The sequence below is a fragment of the Lissotriton helveticus genome, chromosome 1_1 (assembly GCF_964261635.1).
Source record: "Lissotriton helveticus chromosome 1_1, aLisHel1.1, whole genome shotgun sequence".
Lineage (NCBI taxonomy): Eukaryota > Metazoa > Chordata > Amphibia > Caudata > Salamandridae > Lissotriton > Lissotriton helveticus.
In genome coordinates this window covers 1,672,914,036-1,672,929,210 of record NC_136057.1, presented here as the reverse complement: position 1 = coordinate 1,672,929,210, position 15,175 = coordinate 1,672,914,036, and the positions used below count along the sequence as shown (strand labels likewise).

At 45.3% G+C, this 15,175-nt stretch overlaps 1 protein-coding gene across 3 annotated transcripts in view; it reads right to left on the bottom strand.

Moving 5' to 3' along the window:
- LOC144830794 (glycoprotein-N-acetylgalactosamine 3-beta-galactosyltransferase 1-B-like) overlaps positions 1-15,175 on the bottom strand; it is a 556,105-nt gene that overhangs the window by 384,399 nt on the left and 156,531 nt on the right. The window lies entirely within an intron of this gene.

The window sequence follows — 15,175 nt, the reverse complement described above, 5'->3', positions numbered from 1 at the left end:
TTTGCTTTATGTCACGGTTTTTTCTCTCCACTACCGCATTTTCCTCAGGATGGAAGCGACTCGAAAACCGCAATGCAACGCCCAAGCTGGCCATGACCTCCTTGTAAGCGCGAGAGCTAAACGCAGGACCCTGGTCAGAATGTAGCGTGCGGATTGCGTATGTGCCGATAATGACTCGCAAATCTTTTATAACAGTTCTGGCGTCAGCCGAGCGCTGGGGCCACATCCAAATGAATCTTGTCTTAATATTTGTGGGACCGAATTCGTCTATAGTGACGTCTGCGTGTAGATAGTCTAATGCTGTCTAACAATGGTGTCTGAACTGGGCTGGTTACACTGTAGTCAGGTACCTGGTGACTTTCGAAGCTATGATCTCTGTAACAGGTATCACAGTTAATTCCGAATTTGTAAACTTTGATGCTCATTCCCGGCCACCAGTACCTTTTTTGTAACTCTATTAGAGATGCTAATATCCCTTGATGTGTCAGACCTTCTCCCATATTTGCTTCGTAAACCAAAGCACCTCTCTGGTTCCTGTTTGGAATTACTCTATCCCCCACTCCAGGGATTCGAGCAAAAGGAACGGAGTTTGCATCAATTACGTATGTATTTCCGAGCATATAATTTAGAGGTAACGCTGCATAGCTGCCTTTCATTGAGGCATTTACTGCTAGCATTGTTTCACCGTCTATTTTTGTTTTTGAACAAGTGATTGCAGCTACGGAAGGCGCTTGCACAGCTGCCTTCGCGGCCTCATCAGCCAATGAATTCCCTTCAACGTGAACGCCATCACGCTGATGACTCAGTGTATGAATCATATGAGTCCTATGTAGTTCTTTTTGCAAAAGAACCACTTGTTCCCAAAGCAATTTATGCTTAATTGTGCCACCTTTAGCGTCTTTGAAACCGTTTTGAACCCAGTTCTGCAAATATTCATTGTAAGATTGAACGCAGTAATACGAATCGCACACTATGTGTGTGGGGAATTTGCTATCGGTATTTTCAAGCGCCATATTGAAAGCCTGTAGTTCAGCTCGCTGAGCTGTACAGTCCCCGAGTGATTGCGTTTTGGTGATCATTGCTCTGAATTTACCTTTGCGCCAGCGACCTTTACCAATCGCGCACACAGCACTATAGACTTGTTTACCCCCAATTGCGGGCTGTGCTGAGCCATCTGTATATATTATACAGCCGTAATGTTCTAGGGGCAGAACTTCAGTCGACAGAGGACATTCTAATTCGTATTGTAGGAAGTCTTGTGTTTTTAAATATGGGTCAAAAACGTATTCAACGTCTGTTGCAGCAAGAGAATTAACCCATTGTATCCATCTTGGATGTAAAGCTTTAGCATTTGGAATGCTTGCCTTTGTCACTGCCTCGAGGCAGGTACAGGTGTAACGATTTTAATGTGTTTACCCTGTGCGAGGGCTCTCTCCTTTGCTACATCAGTCTGAACCGCTGTCAGAATCTTTTCTGTTGATGTGAACTTCAATTCAGCTTGTGTGTACAAGTGTGACTTGTATGCTATTGGTACCGTCTCACCTTCGTTAAAGGTTAGGTATGTGATTCCGCATCTCCCTGGGATGATTCGGATCACTAGGTTACGCACTTTGTCGCGTGTTTTCCACTGTGTTTTTGCTAACATGTCTGTTTGCACTGAACGCAAAATTTCTGTGTGTTTTTGTGTCCAATTAGTCTGTTTGAAATCAGGTTTGGTTAGTTTGTGGAGAGGTTTAACCCTTTCTGCGTAATTTAGAACATAAGTTCTTCCACAATTCAGGAAACCTAGAATTGACTGTAAGTTTTTCAGCGTTTTTGGAGGTTGCAGCAGCGCACATTTCTCTAGAATGTTTGCTGCCAGGCTTTTGCCTTCACTTGATAACTCGTATCCTAAGATTAGGACGTTGAGGTGGGCAATCCGTGATTTCTTAAAATTGAATTTGTACCCTTCAGAAGCGAATCCAAGTATTACGGTGTTCCCTCTTTTCAAGTGCATGTCCAAATCATCGTCCGTAAGATAGATGTCATCGACATAAGATAATGCCTCATCATCATACGTTTGTAGTAACTCTGTTACCCTGGCTGAAAATAAAGCTGGACTATTCTTGAATCCCCGGGGGAGATGGCAACATTGTCGCTGTGTCCCCATTATTGAGAAAGTGGTCAAATACCTGCTTTCAGGTGCAATGTTTTGACAAAAGAAACCATTTGAGATATCTAATGTAGTTTTGTATTTTTTCCGAATGATGTTATTCATCAGTGCTGCACTATGTGCATTTTGTACTGCAAATGTTTTGCAACAAGAGTTTAAATGTCTGTAATTCAAAACTAGACGATATGAATTGTCTGGTTTGGAGACAGGAAACAAAGGATTGTTCATCGATGAGGTGCATGTTTCAATCACCCCTTGGTATTCAAGTTGATTTAAAATCTCCCTGACCTGTTTTTTTAGCTTCCTGTTTTACAGGATATTGCCTTTGCATTGTTGGTTGAGTTTTCAACTGGATTTTATGGTGAGGGGAATCCTCATCATAACCTACGTGATTTTTGTATAATGCTGGAGCCTGGGCTACAGCCCATTTTCTGGCATAGGTATATTTTTTATGAATTGGAATGTGATTTGAGAAGGCTGGCATAATTATCTCTTCTCCATGTGGGCACTCCCTGAAAAATTCAGGTGGCCAGTCTTGTTCAGCTAGAAGAATGTCATAACCCTTAGATAGCTTCTCCCAAAGGAGTGCTTTCACTTTTTCTAGTTATGTCCCCTTCCATCCAGAGTGTTACTTCATATAACTTATGTGGTACACTAACCCTGGTGTCGGCAGTTTCAACTTGAATGCATTCGTTCAAGTCCACTGTCTCCAGATGATCCTTCAGGATCTTGCGAGCTATGGTTACCTCTGCTGCGCTGTCTAGCATTGTTTGGGCCCACTCCCCGTTCTTGAGTTGTGTCCTCAAGATCCTCGGCATGTCTGATCTTTAGACTTGCTACCTTCTTTTTTGAAAATTGGCTTTTCCTATTTTTTGGAACGTGCTGTTCGTCTTTGGACTTCACACGTTCTTCTTTCTGTTCTGATCGTCCTCTTCTCTCGGATTTCTGCGAGGAAGTCTGAAAGGTACTAGAGGAACGAGTATCAGTATCTTGATATCTGTCAGGTTTTCTCAAATTATCCCTATTTCTAAGGTTATATCTCTTTTCAGAGGGCTCCTGTTGAGGACACCTTTCTCTGGACTGGGAACGCTTCTCTTTAGGAAGTGTCTGTTTTGTGTTTTTCCACTTCTTTTTAGGAGTAGTAAGATTATTTTCAATAAAAACTTTTTCAGGATATTCAGTTAGTTGGGGTTTTACTGCTTCCCACCCAAACTATCTCTACCTAGTTCTTCATAGGATTTTTCAATAATTCTGGCAAGCTCATATGGTTGCTCAGTAATATCTGTTTCTTTTAGGTTTTGGCGGATCGCCACGGATGCTGCTTCACCTTTAATGTTAGCTAATAGTATAGCCGAGACCTGGTTGAAATCTTTCAGTAATTTCATACCCAGATTTAAGGCCAGTTCTGGACCGTATTCATCTAAATCTGTCTCAGAACGTCTGGTATTACCGCCATACCATACCATGTGTTTTTGTGTAGATTGAAGCAAAGACTGTACCCCAAGTGTCGCAGTCCTCTACGTGTTGTGCAATCCCCATTGGTAAACAGATTGTCAGAATTCTGTGTTTCTCATGAGGTGTACTATCAGGAAATACTGCCTCTATTTGAGTAATTTTCTGGGCTAACCAGAATGGAATTTGTTCCCGTTTTGCGGGCAATTTACTGATTACTGACTGTGTAGTCTGTGGTGTCATTTTGTTTGTGTTCCCCTGATGAGGGGTGTGTTGTGGAATCCTTATAGTTGGTTGGATTTTTAAAGTCCTCATGACATATTGAACTGATTGTCTGTAAATTTTAATTAACTGTTTTAGCTGAGCTAATAGTTCTGGACCTGTCATTCTCTCAATGTCAGGATGTGGTGTATAGCTCGCTAGTACCGGCCATGTTGCTCCTGGTCTACCTAATGGACCAAGCCTGGTAATGTGATTTTGATGTTGTAGGGCGCCATTAAACCAGAGCTGATGCTCTTGGTAAGTTAGTGGAATTTCGACGTCCTCGAAAGGAACGTATTCCGTTGGAGGTTCCTCTACTTTGTAGTAGTGGAACTCGTGTGTTACTGGATTTGCTGCAGGAAACAGAATCCATGAATAGAATACCTCTGTCTGCCGATATTCATGTGCCTCTATTACAAAGATTACTTTACCACCTCTCGATGATACTCCATTTTCTATAAGTTTTATAGTGATTGTTTTTCTTATATTTACCGGGATGAGTATAGCATCCGGGTCATTTTGTTGGAGATTTGTGTCGTCTAAAACTGCCTGAGCTGCTGCTGCAGCTCTGTCCCTTTCGTCGTCACTCATTGTGTTGACCGAAAGTTTGCAGAGCAAGTTTCAAGCAAACAAAGATTAGGTGCACAATATTTTGGAACACTGTATCCTTCAAGATTGAATAAACCAAAAACTAATACATAAGATTTTCGTCCTACTCAGTTTTGGTGGATATTTTATCCTTTAACCCACTCCAGATGTCTATTGGAGTATTTTATGGGAAAAAGGGGTCTGTGTGAAAAGCCCGACTGAGTTACTCTAGTATCTAGCGTTAAATTATCGCCTTACCAAACGTTGTGCACCATGTAATGTAGTTCCTATATTCCCAATAGGCTCTGAGCATTGCAATAGTGTATCCTGTAGTTTAGACGTAGGGCTGAAGTCGACTAGGTCTCTACTGAATATACTAGACTTAATTGTGAGTGCCAGCTAGCTCAAAGGTCACTAGAAACTTTCTCGAATTCACAAGAAGGGATTAGTTTCTGACAACCGCTTAAAACATGACAACTTTGTTCCCCAAGAATAAGAAATATATCTCTAGAGTCGCGGCAACAATAGATAGTTATTTCACTCAGTCAATCCTGAATGCTTTGTTTCACCAGAGGTGCAGAGAAAATAGAGAGATGGGCGTTTTCAATAAAATGTATTTATTGAACAGTCTTCTTTCTCAAGCATAAGAAATGAACTGCTGTAATCGTAATACATGTTGTAAAGTACAGGGCATACAATACGAAGAGTATTATAAAATAATACTGTAAAACCATGATATGGTTTCTAAGCCATATAATATATAAAATACATACATTGATAAATAATGACTAAAAGTACTCAACTGGTGTTTCTAAAATACGCCTACCCCTGGTTTAGCTTAGTTTTTAGTATTCTTTGCCAAGAATCTAATCCAAGAATTCTCATAGGGTCTAATCAGCTCCGTACCTTGGTTTTTAGAATGTAGGAGGTCTGGTATCTCTCTCTCAGGACTCGATTTCACAGCAACCCACAAGGGTAGCCTGGAAACACTGGAGCTGTATTTCTCGGCTGGAGAAAGTACAGCGTCTCTCAGTGCGTCAGCTGGAGGGTCAGCTTCCTTCTGCACTTGCTGCAACAGGGCGTCGGGCAAGTGGATAGACGAACTGCTCCAAACCACCGTGTGTTTGTTTGGACAAGTGTGGGCATATTTATACCTTGAAGGTGCTGAGTTTGACGTAAGATTCGACATAATAACGTCATTAGAGACTTAATTCTCTGAAAACTCCATGAGTTCTTGGATAAATCAATATTCATGCAGTGGGAGGTCCCTGACTGCTGAAGGTGGGTTTTTCCAAGAAATCGTTGTAGATTTTCGGAACTAGTAGAAGTAGCCAAGCTGTATTAGGACTACTTGAGTTATGTCTAAATATGGTTATGGTTTCAATGCCTATATAAGGATACAGTATTTTATACCTATATAAGGGCATAAATTGGGAAAATTACACTAGGGTCCTAAAATGCTATACAACACACCGACCATCCTCCTGCACCAGAACAGCCCGAGGGGGGTTGCACTGATCATCTGCCGAGTTGGGGACTGCATTCCCCAGAGTCCCCCTGTGGCGCCTGACGTGAGCGTCATTCCTCAGCACCAGGAGGCGCGTTAAAATCGGAACAGGGCTCCCGCGGCGTGGGACGCGCGCGGGCATGCCCGGGCCCATTTGCGCCCATCACAGCCAGGAAGAGGCAGGGCTGAGCCCCACCTCTTGGCCCCTCTCCTCACGCCCTTCACTGCAAAAGAAGCTGGTCCATACTAAGGTACTGTCACAAATTACATTGTGGGTCCTTTATTTGTTCTTGCCTTGGACCTTTGGACTATTACTATATTTTATCAAGCAAGCCTATTACTTGTATCTTTGAGATTCCTTAGGCCCTGGGAGAAGAGTGGGTCTGGGTTAGGCGAGGCTACTACTTGTTTTAGCGTAGCCAGCCCTAGTTATATTGTATCTGAGATAGACACATGATAATGGGGAAGCGGAAGGCACTGGAAGAGAGTGGGGAGGGAAGTGAGGGGGCAAAACGTAACATCAGGAAAAAGGCAAAAAAGACACGGAAGGTTATTGCTAATAATTGTGTCATGGATCGGATAGACACACTGATTAGCTAGTGTGAGGATATCCTCGAATCAGCCCCTCTTAAACCTGTAAATAGTAACATCAAACCCCACCAGAAAGAGAAGACCCAGGTAAATCGAGCACAGTTAGCCATTCCAGACATGTTCTGTAAAGCTAGAAAGAGTCAGTTACCCATCACAACCATCAAAACCCAGGTGCCAAATGCTTCTTTTCAAACTGTTATTGATTCCGAGGGAGATGATGTTTCTTCAGATGTAGAACATGTAGCCCGCATTGATCCAATTGTCATCTGTACCAATAGATTCCAACTACTTGGAGATGCACAAATGCAAAATAGGGTAGAGGAAATTGGTTTGAGGAGAGCGCATGCTCAAACTCCAACTGATAACCTCCCTTACGAGTGAAAGTCTATTTCTGGCTTGCAAGGGCAGACTCTAGAAAAATTGTCACAAGAAGTTTCTATATTGAGAGATGAAGTACAGACAATGAAGGGCTCACGAGAGGAGATACTTGCACTGGTGAGATCTCTAACTTCGGGGGCGGGTCCACAATGGCAGACCAGCTTACAGGGCACTAAGAAGACGAAACCCCCATTAGGACCATCATCTAAAGATTATTTGGGTACTTGGACAAACTCAAGCATCTCAGTTAGCAAAGATTTGGGAGTGTCAAGTTTAAATGCAGCATTATACCCAGATAAAAGATGTCCTAACGGCTTGAATGTTCAATCAGTGAGGTACACAGCCCCCACCGTAGTCGCCGCTGAAATTATTCCATCGTATGATACACAATTATATAGCAGTATCCATCTACCCCTTAGGCACAAGGTTTATGCACAAGGCTTTCAGGACCGGGTTGGGGGCCAATTAGAGGGTATAAGCTGAACACACACAAGCTGCCTAGAATCTCTTTACACTGGAGTTCCGCACTAGTTGTCTGGAGAATTCTAGAATACAATTTAGGCGCTCTCTTACTGGCTAAGACGCCGAGGTCTGTCAGGGACTGCGCAGATTGCAGGGTTGCTCTAGCCTTGAGATTAACGATTGACTAAATCTCAGAGACCTTCCCGGGGCTCAAAAAGGTGATTCCATTGCATTCCCTAGGGTGGGATCTAAGAAGAGGCTATTGACCCCTATTCTTAATGTGGCTCAGACACTTGAAGTTGATGGGTGGATAAGATTAGCTGTCCTACCAACTACGAAACAACCCGTGCCCAGATCCTAGATCCTACCCTATCTGTAAGTAGTGTCCCGAGTGGGGTCCCTGTAGAACCTCTTAGCAATATGGGCACATACCAACCAGGAACGCCGCAGATTGCTGAGAATTTACCAATAGTATGTAACATCTTGAGCTGGAATATCGCAGGACTTAACTCAAAGCTATGCTCGCCCGAATGAAATACATTTGTAAAGATATATGACATATGTGCCTTCCAAGAGACTTGGGCCGAACCACCCCTGTTTTGTGATGGGTATTTAAATTTCTCCATAGGATCTGAAAGGGGAGTGAAGGGAAGGCCCTCGGGAGGGCTAACAGTTTGGGTTCGTCAAGAGCTTAAAGTCAACATCCAGGTTCTTTCAACCCAGAACAAGGAAATTCAAGCGATTAGATTAATAACCCATGACCACTTATCAATAGTGTTATTTAACATCTACGTCAGGGGCACAAGGGGCAAAAGATCAAGAGTTTTAGCTGCTCTTGAAGAGCTCCTTGATACACTACCTGACGCTTCCAAGGTAATAATAATGGGGGACTTTAATATATGGTTTGAACCCCTTACTGAAGAAGATGGCTACTGGACTGAGGTAGATGACAGTAAATGGGGGTGTTCCACCGCTTGAGCTGCAGCCTATTATAAAGTGGACCGATGTGGCTATCCAATTAAATAGCATCTGCATGGAACAGGGCCTAAGGGCTCTGAATGGGCGCACTAAATCAGATAGGCAAAGAGCGAATACTTTTAATAATGGGCTTCATGCAAGTAGAATCGACTATGTTTTGGTAAACCTGAGCCTGTGGTATTTGGTGGAAGACATGAAGGTCACTGATAGGCTTGAAAGTGATCATAACCCGCTGTGTGGTTCTTTGCTTCTGAATTGTCAAATGTCAGACTCACACTTAGTTGATAAGTATCACTTAGGCGAGGTTGTTCCCACCAATAATCAAAGGAGACATAAATGGTTACAGGTAAAAGAGGCACCAAAACTGTTAGATAACATAGCACTGAGCTTGGATCTCGCTATTAAAGAACTTGAGGCTTGTGCACATCAGAAAGGAGATCATGCTAATATAGTGAGCACTCACTCTGCCTTTTTTAATCTCTTGCGCTCATAATTTGTGAAGCAGGGAAGGAGCCCAAGTATCTGCCCAGAAAGAGGGGCCCTGGTACAATGGTGAATGCCGGGAGGCACGCCTGGCCCTTGGGAAAGCCATAAGAGGGGGTGACCCAATAAAGGTTCGCGAAACGAGAACTCTCTATAAGCTCATGCAAGTAAAGGCCACGAAAGCCTGGGATGCTAAAAGGTGGCAGGATTTGAGGGACGCATGTGCCTCGAAAAATCCTATGCATTTTTGGCACATTTATAAATGGTCTACGGAGGGACAGACTGAGCGTACCCAAAATCATGTCTCCGTATCAGCCTGGGTAAATCACTTTAAGCCTCAATATGCACCAACCCCTTTATCGGGGGAAATTGATCTCATAAGTGTGCTGTATCCGGGGTAAACTTTCACTAAAACTGAAGTTGAGTCAGCACTGAAATTAAATCAATTTTACCGGGAAAAGCCCCAGGGCCTGATGGCATCCCTGGCGACATCCTTCTACATGATAAAGCCAGCTTCTGCCGATATATCCTCTTGCTATCCAATGCGATTGCACAAGGTGCCCCGATACCCGTGTCTTGGAAAAGTACAGAAATCATCCCTGTCTACAAGAAAGGAGACAAAGCATGCCCGGGGAACTATAGGCCTATCCGCCTAATCGACTGCTTCCAGAAAATAATTGGTAGAATGGTGTTAAATAGATTACAGGGATGGATAGAGGCGTTCGAAGTCCTATGTCCATTGCAAGCTGGATTCCGAGCATCCATAAGCACCATCAACCAGGTATTCAGATTTACCCTAATTTACTGGAAGCTTGTGACGATAGGCAAGGGTAGCCTTTATGCCGCCTTCGTAGATTGGAATTTATGGCTAGTTCTGAAAAAGCTCGAGCTCCCCTTGGACCTTTTGACTTTGATTAGAAGGCTCCATGAAGATAATAATGCCCAAATTAGATGGGGGGCGGGGTGCAGGGGGAAGTCACTGAATTGTTCCCTGTTGAAAGTGGTGTGAGACAGGGATGTGTGATGGCCCCTACGCTATTCTCGTTATATATTAACAAGATAGCTGAATGTATGAGTGCAACACCAACTGACGCCCCCACACTTGCCGGAGAAAAAGTACCAATATTGATGTTTGCCGACGACACATTGATCGTTTCCAAGACCACTAGTGGGCTTCAGAAGGCTATAAAAATCTTTGAAGATTTTTGCTGGCAGAGGGGCTTGGAGGTCAATGTGTCCAAGACAAAGCTAATGGCATTCAACGCTCGTAAGGCAAACTTTAGTATGAAGGAAGGACCGCTAGAATCAGTTAAAGAGTTCACTTATCTAGGGGTGAACTTCCAAGGAAGTATGAAATGGGATCGCCAAATTGAATTAGCTTCTCTTAAACTCAGGCAGATTTCAGGGGTTCTCTGTCAGGAGCACAATCTCTCTCATTTTAAGTCCATCAGCCCAGCCCTAGAAATTTACAACCTGAAAGCTGTTAGCTCAGCATTATATGGCTCGGAAGTCTGGGGATGCGAGAACCTTTTTAGGGCTCGCCTTTACCATTCCGAAGGAATGGGAAATGGCGAGAATTCAAGTGCTCGAAATGATAGTGAAACCACCGCTTTTTTTCGTGGCGTTTTCTTCGAGTGCACGTACAGGCACGCGCTTTTGGCCCATACACTTTCATGGCCATCTGTTCCTCAATGTCCCTCCCACCCTTCGTTTGATCTTGCCGCGAGTTCAGGCTAATGGCCCTCCCCCAGCACAGAGCGCGCATCGCGGCCGCACAGCACATCAAAGGGCTTCTCCCAGCGTGTGCTGTGCGGCTTCTCCTCCCCTAATTATGTGGCCGGCCGTACTTGTGTTTCCCGGCCGCTCTTGTTGGCTTTGTGAGCTGATGGCATGTTTAGTTTACACACACAACGTTTCTCTCGATTTTCTAGTTGTCTGTATTAGGAATATATATATTTTTGGGCTTTTCTAACAAAAAGCACCTAGCTGTTGGCATTTACTCTAGAATTCACGGATACACACGGAGCAGGTACAGGTACAGCACAGGCAGCAGCAATGCAAGCGTCCCTCACACACAGAGAAGGTACAGCACAGGCAGCAGCAGTGCAAGCTTCCAACACACATAGAACAGGTACAGCACAGGCAGCAGCAGTGCAAGCTTCCCTCACACACAGAGCAGGTACAGCACAGGGAGGAGCAGTGCAAGCTTCCTTCACACAGAAAACAGGTACAGCACAGGCAGCAGCAGTGCAAGCTTCTCTCACACATAGAACAGGTACAGCACAGGCAGCAGCAGTGCAAGCTTCCCTCACACACAGAACAGGTACAGCACCGGCAGCAGCAGTGCAAGCTTCCCTCACACACAGAGCAGGTACAGCACAGGGAGGAGCAGTGCAAGCTTCCCTCACACACAGAGCAGGTACAGCACACACAGGCGGCAGCAGTGCAAGCTTCCCTCACACACAGAGCAGGTACACCACAGGCAGCAGCAATGCAAGCGTCCCTCACACACAGAGCAGGTACAGCACAGGCAGCAGCAGTGCAAGCTTCCAACACACATAGAACAGGTACAGCACAGGCAGCAACAGTGCAAGCTTCCCTCACACACAGAGCAGGCACAGCACAGGCAGCAGCAGTGCAAGCTTCTCTCACACACGGAGCAGGTACAGCACCAGCAGCAGTGCAAGCTTCCCTCACACACGGAACAGGTACAGCACAGGCAGGAGCAGTGCAAGCTTCTCTCACACACGGAGCAGGTACAGCACCAGCAGCAGTGCAAGCTTCCCTCACACACGGAACAGGTACAGCACAGGCAGGAGCAGTGCAAGCTTCCCTCACACACGCAGCAGGTACAGCACAGGCAGCAGTGCAAGCTTCCTTCGCTCATAGAACAGGTACAGCACAGGCAGCATCAGTGCAAGCTTCCCTCACACACAGAGCAGGTAGAGCACAGGCAGCAGCAGTGCAAGCTTCCCTCACACACAGAGCAGGCACAGCACAGGCAGCAGCAGTGCAAGCTTCCCTCACACACGGAACAGGTACAGCACAGGCAGCAGCAGTGCAAGCTTCCCTCACACACAGAGCAGGTACAACACAGGCAGCAGCAGTGCAAGCTTCCCTCACACACAGAGCAGGCACAGCACAGGCAGCAGCAGTGCAAGCTTCCCTCACACACGGAACAGGTACAGCACAGGCAGCAGCAGTGCAAGCTTCCCTCACACACAGAGCAGGTACAACACAGGCAGCAGCAGTGCAAGCTTCCAACACACATAGAACAGGTACAGCACATGCATCAGCAGTGCAAGCTTCCCTCACACACGGAGCAGATACATCTCAGGCAGCAGCAGTGCAAGCTTCCATCACACATAGAACACGTACAGCACAGGCAGCAGCAGTGCAAGCTTCCCTCACACACAGAGCAGGTACAGCACAGGCATTAGCAGTGCAAGCTTCCCTCACACACAGAGCAGGCACAGCACAGGCAGCAGCAGTGCAAGCTTCCATCACACATAGAACACGTACAGCACAGGCAGCAGCAGTGCAAGCTTCCCTCACACACAGAGCAGGTACAGCACAGGCATCAGCAGTGCAAGCTTCCCCCACACACAGAGCAGGCACAGCACAGGCAGCAGCAGTGCAAGCTTCCCTCACACACAGAGCAGGCACAGCACAGGCAGCAGCAGTGCAAGCTTCTCTCACACACGGAGCAGGTACAGCACCAGCAGCAGTGCAAGCTTCCCTCACACACGGAACAGGTACAGCACAGGCAGGAGTAGTGCAAGCTTCCCTCACACACAGAGCAGGCACAGCACAGGCAGCAGCAGTGCAAGCTTCTCTCACACACGGAGCAGGTACAGCACCAGCAGCAGTGCAAGCTTCCCTCACACACGGAACAGGTACAGCACAGGCAGGAGCAGTGCAAGCTTCCCTCACACACGCAGCAGGTACAGCACAGGCAGCAGCAGTGCAAGCTTCCCTCGCTCATAGAACAGGTACAGCACAGGCAGCATCAGTGCAAGCTTCCCTCACACACAGAACAGGTACAGCACAGGCAGCAGCAGTGCAAACTTCCCTCACACACGGAACAGGTACAGCACAGGGAGGAGCAGTGCAAGCTTCCCTCACTCACAGAGCAGGTACAGCACAGGCGGCAGCAGTGCAAGCTTCCCTCACACACGGAGCAGGTACAGCACAAGCAGCAGCAGTGCAAGCTTCCCTCACACATGGAACAGGTACAGCACAGGCAGCAGCAGTGCAAGCTTCCCTCACACATAAAACCTGTAAAGCTCAGACAGAAGTTCTACTTGTTTCTTCTCTCTCACACTCACACACACACACACACACACATGCACAGATATAGCACAGGCAGCATCAGTGCAAGCATCCCTTGCATAACCGGTGCAGCACAGGCAGCAGCAGGGTTCGCGCGCACACACACACACACACTCCCCCCACCCCAACACCATCCCCTGCATAGAGAACAGTTACAACACAGGCAGCAGCTGTGCAAGCTTCCCTCACGTCGAATATTCCAGCACTGACAGCAGCACTGCTTGTTTCTCTCACACACCAGGATACAGCACAAACCGTAGCAGACAAGCTTCCATTAGTCTCAGTACAGGAAGAGCCTCCTTCATATTAATAATTATAATCATTATTAATGCAATTATTTTTAAATGAACATTCGTATAGCGTTAACAAACACTACCAAAACAAAATCTCTTGGTGCTATTAAGTCAACAAGGACTACAAGTAGAAAGGGCGTGTTTTATGCACCGCTTGCAGGTTGTCAAAACACATAAATTAAAGGCATTGTCATTTAGAATGCCAGTAGCTCTCAAAATCTCGCAAATACGAGACCTATTGCATTGCAAATACAAATGCAGGCAAAGACAGAGTTCAAAAGTCAGATGCTTTCCGAGAGCGCCTGTTCGTGCCCGAACCCCCTTCCTGCTTGCTGCTTCTTTTCTTCTTTCTCCCCTTCGTAATAAAGTGGCAAAGATGAAAGACTCCTCCATACATTTTTAACTGTTTTAATCCTTGTTCAAAGCGCTATTTGCTCTACACTGTAAAATGTTTTGTACTTAAAGGCGCAACACGCATCTCAAGTCTGTCAATTCAAATATTCAATTGTTTTTTTTAAGGAAATGCATTTCGCAGTCAACCATGAAACTGAAGCCTTATGCCAACAACATCCTACTAACTCACTTATCGCCCTGCATGTCAATTTCAAATTTATCACAAGTGGTTATAGAATTCAAGGTTCTCATGATATACAATAAACTGGCCAAAGTGCAACTCAATGTCCATGTCTAAATATAGGACTGCACACTCTATAGAAGACTACGGGCCAGATGTAGGTAGGCATTTACCGGTCGGTAACGGCCGAATTCGGCCGTTACCGACCGGTAAATGCAATTTGAGATGTAGGGCCCTGTATTTTACAGAATCGGTAAATTTACCGATTCTGTAAAATACCGAGTCGGTATTTTTACCGATTCGGGAAAATTGATATGTAGGTGGGACTCTTCTGAGTCCCACAAGCATTAAAAAATCGGTATTTTACCATCAAATCCTATGTGATGGTAAAATACCGATTCAGGTGTGCATGCACATGTGTGCATGCACACCTGTGCCATATGACAGGCAGACCTGCCCTTAGGGCAGGTATGCCTGCCACATGGCACCTGAACCCGTTTTGGGGGTGCTAGAGGGTGTCAAAGTGACACCCCCTGCACCCTTGTGAAAAAACGGTATTTACCGATTCGGTAATTACCGAATCGGTAATGCCCAGTCATTCCTATGGGCTTCAAAGCCCATAGGAATGAATGGGCATTACCGGTCGGTATTTACCGAATCGGTAAATACCGATTTTTACCGATTCGGTAAATGCACATCTGTATTTACCTACATCTCGGTACTTATATTTTACGACTTCTTAAATACCGAATCGGTATGATTCGGTATTTAAGAGGTGGTAAAATAAAATTGAATTATCAAGGCATTTTAACCAGCAGGAATATACATGAGATGATTACAAATAACCTTAAACCATTGCAGAAATAACTATTCTAGTGAAATAGTAAAAATTGCAACTCTCCCTATGGAGTAGGATTGAAAGCATTACAATGACAGTCTTACCATGGTCCAACTATGCCTTCGATATACTACCCTTAGGAGTACCTTGAACCACAACAAATTGTATAAATTGTATAAGGTTGCCAATTATCAACAAGCATTGGTATAGCCAATAGGTCTCACTTTTGGGAACTTATAAATATTTAGTTATGCAGCACAAAATCCTTGGTGCAACAACATCAACT